We start from the raw sequence: 8,235 nt of genomic DNA on the forward strand, positions 1-8,235 counted from the left end.
GTGTAACAGTGGATTATTACACGTATCAATTAAAACAGCTTTCTGTATTCGGTGAGGTTTGTGATTCTTTGCGATACCTATAATAATTTTACATATTCAGTACCGGACCTTTTAGATGGCTTCTAGAAACCCAAGAATAATGTGTAATATCACGCAATATCCTGCACTCTGTACCGAAGAAACAGATCCCGTTTTTGAAGTTGGTTAATTTGCATACGATATGTTGAAAATAGTTTTGTTTATCTTTTAAGTGGATTGATAAAGATTTAGCATACCCTGCTTTAGATGTGTATTAATTTGTACAAGTATCTGTTGTATTAAGCCGTGTCCTTTGTTCAATTTTCATGCTATAGACATTATACTGTATATATGGTACAGCAAGATATATTTTAAGAATTTTAAGTGGATGAATAAATATCTGACTCTGCTTTAGAAGTGTATTAATTTGAATCTATTAAATACAATTTTGCACTTTACTTTTCATAGTTTATTCATATTTTAAGTATATATTTAAAACTGTTTCCAGAAAACCGGATAGTCCAGAAATTCGAGCCACTTCCGGTTGCAAGCTTGCTGGATAACTGGTCCGGTACTATATTACTTAGGCCGCCTTGAAATCGCTATTTTCGCCATTGAATCTGACCAACGATGAATTACTCGTATGAACACAAGTGCTCGGAAGTGGAGTTTTTTTTTTCTTTTCGAAGCATATAAATTTGTTCAGGAGAGACCTTTCTCCTCAGTGGGGGTCGTACAAAACACAATGGGCAATTTTTTTCCATCCCAGAACGTTATTCTCACCGGAAGTTCGTCCTTGCTAATGTTTTTCTCGCAGCCGCCAGCTCAAGAGGAACGTTAACCGTGCCGGGTTGACGTTAGGAAAATCACTGGCCATAGGTCCTTCTTTCGGGCCTAACCAAAAGAAAGGAAATCAAGAAAAAGTAAATAAAATATAGAGAATCAAAAACAATCGTCCTTATGCATTTTTAAAATTTAGTTTTAAGAATAATATCGTTAGGTGATGTTTTGGAGATGGTGTATCAAAACTGACCGTATTTGTTCGGTAATTTCCGTGAAAATTTTTATTTCTTTAACGTTGTTTTTTTCCTGCTGAATTGATTGCGTTTACATACACAAATATATATCCATGCACATAACCACAAATACATAAATATACATACATACACACATATATACACACAAAAAAAAACATAAATATAAGCAATTCAGTTTTTAAAAATTTTCTAATATAAAAAATTTATGGACATTGCAGAACAGTTTCAGTTTTGATATTTCATCTCCAAAACATTGCATATTATTAATTATATTAATACTGAGTAACAGGAATTTATTTTTGAAATAATATCGCGTTTCATAATTATCTTTTGTTTCTCCTGAACTTCCTTCAGTATTTTAGAGTTCGTAGTTCGGCAGAATGAAAAGCAAAACTTTCTTAAGCTGATTTGAACTCAGAACATAAAGAATCGCAACTAAGTGCTGAATGACAGTGCGTCTGATGTTCTACCGATTCTGTGATTCCAATACACTTTTTTATGATCAGAGAGCTATTGATTTATTCATTTAATTTAAACATCCGTGTAAACTGGCATGCCATGACAAACTCACAAAAAGTATTACTTTTGTATAAAAGAGTAAGCAGAAATGAAACAAGATAAAAGGAGAAAGAGACGCAGATTCGAAGCCGAATCCTTGGATATATGGTCAGACATCACGGCAAACTACTATAGTTTCACATGATCGGTCTATTAACCGGTTAGTCAGCGTGAAGCAATGTATGGACAGATTTTCTCGAACATTCTAGAATTTCACGTCTGGTTCCCGCTAAAACCCATTCGGCGTGCATTTTCCCAACCAGACGACCCGGGAAGGTGGCTAAGACAGAGGGCGCTGATAGATGACAGAAACCTCCGTCGCCACGAACATAGCACAATTGTTTCCAGTTATGTTGGGCAAGCTGTAGGTTATCGCATCAATATCTTCCCATAAACTCCAAGCAGTATCTCTCTTCTAATATATAATTATTACTTTTGCTATATGTAAAACGTAGTTTGTCTTCATGTGTGATAATAAAATATTCTATTAAATGTTCGCAGGTGTTGTTCATTTACTTCTACACGCAGCCCAAGAAATATAGTTTCATTTATCAACTCAGCCGGACCAGCTGAACAACTTTCAGAACCGCTGCAAAAGAACGGGTAACAGTTTCCGTTCTATCATTTTGTAGCTTCCATGAACTGGAAGATCTTATTTATGGTTGGTGGGTCCTTGGAAATAAATTGCTCCTCCAGACTTGGTAGGCTTTTAAAGACCATTTTAAAACTGTAATTTCTCTCAGTCCGATAATGTTTAACCAGTTGATCCGGTCAATGGAACAGCCTGCTCGTGAAATTAATGTGCCAATGGCTAAGCACTCTATAGACACTCGTACCCTTAACGTAGTTCTCGGGGAGATTCAGCGTGATACAGAATGTGACAAGGCTGGCCTTTTGAAATGCATGTACAACTCATTTTTGCCTGCAAACTGGACTAGAACAATGTGAAGTGAAGTGTTTTGCTCAAGGACACAACGCGTCGCCGAGAATCGAACTCGTAACCATACGATTGTGAGTCGAATACCCCGACCACAAAGCCACATACCTTCACTACTTGTTGACAAATCTGGCTGACATAACGGAGAATTAAAGGTCATTTGTCTATCTCGGATTCTTCCCAATACATTTTCTCACACTTGACTAATTATGCTCAGCATGAATGATTTCACACGTGAAAGATTTCGAATGTAGTCTCGCTATTGTTTCTTTTTGTGTCACCGCTGTTGTTAATTCTTCTCGTTTCTGTTTCTCTTCATATCTGTGTGCTCAAGTATCAAAAAAATTGCGATTTGCTAAAACAATTTCTGATAAATAGTTTTCTATTTATAGGAGAATATTCTCCCCCTATATATATGTTTTACTGCGGCCACACTGGAGCACCGCCTTTAGTCGAACAAATCGACCCCAGGACTCATTCTTTGTAAGCCTAGTACTTATTCTATCGGTGTCTTTTGCCAAACCGCTAAGTTACGTGGACGTAAACACACCACACACATATATACGACAGGCTTCCATATATATATATATATATATATATATATATATATATATACACGACGGGTTTCCGTCTCCCAAATCCACTCACAAGGCTTTGGTCGGCTCGAGGCTGTAGTAGAAGACACTTGCCTAAGAAATCACGCAGTGGGACTGAACCCGGAACCATGTGGTTGGTAAGCAAGCTTCTTATCACACAGCTACTCCTGCACCTCTCTCTTTTTTTTTTTTCACCTGACCTTTTTCTTGATTGAAATAGTTCTAGTTTGGAGGCACCAGGAATGTGGCCTGTGTGCCAAGGGGGCTGCAGCCCGAAAAAGTTTGGAAACCACTCATGTAACGTATCCAACTGATAGAGCAGTTTGCATGATGTTGCGATGTATTGGCTTTTTCTGTGTTTTTTTCAAATGTTATTTTAAAACAGGATTACCCGACCTACTTTCCCCCAGAAAAATTTATACTTCTACTATAGCCTCGGGCCGACCAAAGCCTTGTGAGTGGATTTGGGAGACAGAAACCCGTCGTGTATATATATATATATATATATGGAAGCCTGTCGTATATATGTGTGTGGTGTGTTTACGTCCACGTAACTTAGCGGTTTGGCAAAATACACCGATAGAATAAGTACTAGTTCAGCCGCCATTCAAAAACTGAGCGTTGATGACTGCCTTATTACACAGTCTCGAGTGTTTATATGTTGGGCAAAGGTGTTTCTTTTAGATGAGTTTAATAGCATATTATGTTGAGGTCATTTCTTTTAGTAAAAACTTGTGATAAGATTTCCCGTTTCAAATCGGACTGTAACAAAATACGGACAATCTGTATGGTTTCTGTAACGTTAACAGCAGATTCATTAAATATATTTGATCACATTCATAACCTCTGTGTTATGGAAATAAATCGTACTTCAGAGAAATCAAATTGTCGACAATTTTTGTTTGTCTACTTCTTTAAGAGTTGCAGATAACTTTGAAAGAGTTATCTTTCTTGAACACTAACGATGACGTCATACGCGCATTCCCAAATAACAAAACTTATACAATTAATCATGTTCTACACCAGTGGTTGCCAAACTCTTTGGGGCTGCAGCACCCTTGACACCCAGGTCACATTCCTATCCCTCCTACCCCAACTAACCATCACAAACATAAACCTCTTTCTGAAGCAAATTCAAAGCGATTCGCCCAGCAGAGGTAACAGGTGAGGCTGGTGAGGGCGCTTGACTGTTCCAGCGCATCACCATCACACGCGGCATGCGCTGCAAGAGTGTCTCAATAGCCATTAGAGAGGTTTTTCAGCGCCCCCAACTTTTCAACCCGAGGTGGTGAATTGCTTTGTTTTTTTCCCTTCTTTTAATTTTTCAGTTGTGTTCTTTGTTTTGTCCAATTTTCCAATTTGCTTTTGTAAAACGGTAAACACTGTGAAGGCAATAAAACTTAACCGAATGAACCCATTATTTTTGTTGTTTTTACATGAATCGCTACCACATTACCGTCCAGCTTTTCTTCAATGCCCCCTCGGAACTTTCCACTACCCCCAGGGTGGGGGGGCAATACTGCCCACTTTCGGAACCACTGTTCTACGCGAACAGAAATAAACGAATGGAGTACGTGTGTGTTTAACATCTGTCTTCCGTGTTGGCATGAAGTGAACAGTTGTACAGAAACCACCAAGACGGTCGGTTGATTTGAGCTCCAATATCTGCTTTCCACAGATAGATGTCTCTCCTAATGACAATGCGACCAACTGAGGCACTTAAGGTTGAATTGATGTGTATTTCTCCCTTTTTTTCCTTTTCTTATTTACTTTTTTCCTTGTTTCTCTCTTTCCATTTTCTCCCAGTTTTGGATTTATATTTTTAATGTGGTTTTGTATTATATTTGGATCATATACTTACATGTTACATTCCAATAAAAATACTATTTTAGCGTTTTATACATGATATGGAAACACACACACCGAAAAAATAATTCGAAGAATTATAATTTACAGAGTGTGCTAGGTGTTTTTTAAAAAATCTTTTTTATTGGTGTCACTAGTACAAGTGAAGTCAGTAAATAACTTTCAGGACAAGAGCCGCCATCCGACTGAGTAGGTTGTAGTATTGATGGAGATAGCTTCGTGGTAGATATTGAGAAGCTAAAAGGATGACAAAGAAACAGGAACAGGTGTCTTACTTTGAATGAGATAAATGGCCACCCCAGCTTCAAAGAGAAAAAATTTGGAGGTAGCAACGACAAGGGTTCCAGGTGAGCCGATTAACGAAACAATCTGTTCGTGAAATTAACATGCAAGTGGCCGAGCATCTCACAGACACACGTACTCTTGACGAAGTTCTCAGAGGGATTCGGCGTGATGAAGAATGACAGCGCTTTGAAACACAGCTGGTTTTTTACCATTTGAGTGGACTGCACCAATATGTTGGGCCGGCTCAAGGTACCGACAACCCTGGCAACATGAAATAAGGTATCTTGGCAAAGAATATAACGCTCCGTTGAGACTCGAACTTATGACCTTACGACCATGAGCTGGATACCTCTAGTCACTATGCCATGCACATTCACCCGTTGGTGGTAACGATGTGTCAGGGAATACTCTCATCATACATGAAGGGGAATATAAAAGAGAAAAAGAATCGTTAGGAAGGGTTAGAGGGTTAGGGTTATATATGGGGTGGGGCTAGGTAAATGTGTTCCTGCGAATGTCCGGCGTTTTGTCCAGATTGAAATTATAGGGTAAAGACTCCTTTCGGTCATGAATGACCACGAGACTGCACCTAGAAAGTTACCCTCCAAGGCACAAGTCTGGGCAAGGCTGTTTATGGCAGACCAGCAGTCGCCCATGCCATACCAGCCTCTCCTCTCCACACCACCGATGTTATCCAAGGGAAAGGCAAAAGGGGCCGATATAACTTGGCACCAGCGAGGTTGCTATTCATTTCTACAGCTGAGCGGACTGGAGCACAACAACGTGAAATAAAATGTGTTTCTCAACAACACAACACGCATCCCAGTCTGGGAAACGAATTCCTTGCCTTATTATTGCGAGCTTGACGCTCTAACCACTGAGCCATGCACCTTCACACGTGTAGTTATAAGCTACAGAATCCTGGAAAGCTACCCTATGAACCTATAACTCGGCAAGGATCACTTGATATTGTGCACGGAACCCCTGCACGCGCGCGCGCATATATATTTAAAACCTGTATACGATATCAGTCACGTTTTCATAAGGAAATAAATGGCGTAATAAAATAGGTGAAGGGAAGTAATCATTTAGGGTTTGCAATCAGGGTTATTTCCCTTATATTGTTTGCCTTCCAAAATCGCTGGCGACGTCAATATTCAAATGTTTATGTTCACATACATTATAAAATGTGAATACACCACTTTAATACAGATTCACAATAGTTAATGGGTATTATGTTTGAGAAAATGTACGATATGCACTAATGCGGGTATACGCATTGGAAGGGTACCGAATACATGTCGCAGTATCTCCTGTCGTAGAGGACAGGCGAGGCCTCCGCAATTTATTATTGAACCACTTGCAAAAGGTGATTTGTTTATAATGATCAAATGTTTGTGCAGTATATAAGCTCAGACCGACCATCAATTCCAGTTTGCTGTACAATGTGATGACGACGACGACGATGTAAAGAAGTTTGGTTTCTCAAGAATATGGTTCCGGCTTCAGACCCACGACGTGGCACTTGCGGCAAGTATCTTCTGCTATGGCCCAGGGCCAGTCAAAGTGAGTGGATTTGGCAGATGGAAACTGAAAGAAGTCTGTCGTATATACGTACATACATACATGACTAGATATGCAAGTATATACATGAAAAGACACACATAAAATAAAACACACCAATCTGCTCATATACACAAATACATACATACATAAATGAAAAATGCCCCAAATACTAAAAAACGTACACATAGGACAGACTCAGAAGGACCCTAATTCTTCATCAGTCATTGACCGAAAAACTAAAACACAGTTTCATGCCTTTAATAATATGTATGCCCATACATACGTACGTACGTATGTACATACATACATACACACACCACACACACACACACACACACACATACATACATACACACACACACATACATACACACACACACACACACACACATAATGTAGCAGCTAAAGAAACATGTAGAATCATGTGGATATGATGTAGACGTAATGCTTGAGATTCTCGCGATAGAGAAATACCAACAAAGAACATCGAAGAATAACACCGAAAAAAAAGGAAGGAATATTGTTTACAGCTTTTTATTTTCCCAGCAAGTAATTAGTAAGTGAGTAGTAATTGTTGGGAGAGCGACAAAAGGTTCACCTGCGATTGGTAGTTGAAAGTGAAGAAGTTATGGTCTGCAGGAAGAGAAAGAAAGGGTAGAGATTGCACTGTGCTGACAAGAGAGGAAGAAGGGGTAAAGGTGGCATTGCCCTTTCTTGATTTTGGCCGAAAGCTTCTCTTTGTATGGTGAGTGAAGGACAAAGGGAAGTGTTGCTTCTGGTCATGGCTGGCGACCATGTTAATGTTGAAATTCCAATGGAGGAGCCTTGCATCTTGGTTAAAAACTGAAACTCTCTCTATTGGCAAGAAATCTTAAAATAAAACTGAATAGAAACATACTTACATACATAAATGTATACATGTGTGTGTGTGTGTGTGTGTGTTTCCCGCCACTGCTGTACAACTGATGTTGGTTTTATTTTCATCCTCATAACTTCGTGGTTAGATATAAGAGACTGATATAATAGGTCCCAGGTTGAAAGCAAAATAGTACTGGGGTCAGTCCATCCAACTATACCATGCAGTGTGGTGCCCCAGCATGGCCACAGTCCAATGACTAAAATGAATAAAAAGTGAAATATACATACATACATAAAAATACGCTTATTACTACACGCCTACACATATACATATACACACATGTATGTGCACACATGCATGCCTGTATAGATAGATACACACACACACACATTGTAAAGCCATCTTGTTTGGACATGAAACCAAAAGTGTTCTCGTTTGGCATTTCACAGAAAGGTTAACTCTAATGGAAGTTCAATATTTAGTGATTCCAAACATCAAGGCACCGGAGATAAT

General features: G+C 39.0%; 1 long non-coding RNA gene across 1 annotated transcript in view; it reads right to left on the minus strand.

Moving 5' to 3' along the window:
• Positions 1-429: 429 nt before the first annotated feature.
• The window catches only part of LOC118766566, a 27,259-nt gene continuing 19,453 nt past the window's right edge, over positions 430-8,235 (minus strand). Inside the window, exons 2-3 of the long non-coding RNA XR_005002507.1 lie at positions 7,766-7,978; positions 430-912 (exon numbers count right to left, since the gene is read on the minus strand). This is a non-coding gene — a long non-coding RNA (uncharacterized LOC118766566). The remainder of the gene's footprint in view (positions 913-7,765; positions 7,979-8,235) is intronic.

This window comes from Octopus sinensis, linkage group LG16 (assembly GCF_006345805.1).
Source record: "Octopus sinensis linkage group LG16, ASM634580v1, whole genome shotgun sequence".
Classification (NCBI taxonomy): domain Eukaryota; kingdom Metazoa; phylum Mollusca; class Cephalopoda; order Octopoda; family Octopodidae; genus Octopus; species Octopus sinensis.